This window comes from Dendroctonus ponderosae, unplaced genomic scaffold (genome assembly GCF_020466585.1).
Source record: "Dendroctonus ponderosae isolate FM_Combo_2020 unplaced genomic scaffold, Dpon_F_20191213v2 Dpon_F_20191213_1, whole genome shotgun sequence".
Classification (NCBI taxonomy): Eukaryota; Metazoa; Arthropoda; class Insecta; order Coleoptera; family Curculionidae; genus Dendroctonus; species Dendroctonus ponderosae.
The window spans coordinates 33,004,456-33,005,666 of NW_026017110.1; the positions used below are offsets into that span (position 1 = coordinate 33,004,456).

Genomic DNA, 1,211 nt, shown 5'->3' on the forward strand with positions numbered 1-1,211 from the left:
CCCGGAAACCCAGACTCCACACCAGACGTTTTACTGCACACAACAAACTTAACAAGCACCATTAATAACATAAGCCTAACTAACGAACTTGGATCGGACCATCTAGCTATAACGTTTAACATAGACTTAAAACATACGCAACCTACCATCAGTACACCTCCTATAGAGAAAACGTCAAACTTAACAAAGACTGACATAGACAAAGTGAAACAACATATACATGACTACATTCAATCGCAAGCACAGCCCATTTCAATAGAAACCATACAAGAACAATTTTCACTAGCCATAGGCAAATTTAGCCCGGAAATAAAAAATGTTTTCAACCGACACACCCTACCCAAATTCATATTGAGACTTAAAATAAAATAACAGAGAACTTTACAGACTATACACTTACACCCACAATAACGACCTAAAAAAACACTAAACCTACTCAACAGGAACATTAAAACTCTGATTGGACAATACCGACAAGACAAAAAACACATAAAGAACTTATTAGAAAACAGACAACTACAAGTACGAATTGACAACACACTCTCCTTTGCTTTTTTTCCCTGAACAAGGGCTTCGTCCAAGGATTCTCTCACCCTTTCTCTACAATATATACTGCCATGACATATACAATTACAACTTACCAGACAAAAATCAAATCGACAGAACGGCATACATATTACAATACGCTGACGACACGGCACTTATTGTACACGACAAAACTACTGAAAAAGCGACTGAAAGACTTCAAACACTAACAAACAACACAATGACATGGTTTTATAAATAGAGACTAACGCCAAAGCGACAAAAAAATCAACTTCTGCTCACGAACCACAGACTCAACGCTGACTCGCCCACAATAACTGCAGACGGAAAAATAACACAACCGAAAAACGACGTAAGGTACCTTGGGATTACAATCGACCACAAACTGAAATTCACTAAACACACACGAAACATCAGAACCGAAATAATAAAAAGAACAAAACACTTTCGATCACTAACATACAAGGACAAAGGAATTAGTACCAATACCGCGACAAAAATATACAAAGCGATCTGCAGACCCCTCTTGGACTACGGACATATGCTCAGGGCCAACGGAACAGAAAGGATAAAACGATACGTACAAACAACAGAACAAATTGCACTAAGACTAATAACACGAATAAGACACCCCCAAAACCCACTGCACAACCCTTCCAACCAAC

General features: G+C 38.4%; 1 protein-coding gene across 5 annotated transcripts in view; it reads right to left on the reverse strand.

The window, feature by feature from the left end:
* Window positions 1–1,211, reverse strand: part of LOC109541915 (leucine-rich repeat serine/threonine-protein kinase 1) — a 444,231-nt gene that overhangs the window by 442,061 nt on the left and 959 nt on the right. The gene's annotated exons all lie outside the window — the stretch shown is intronic.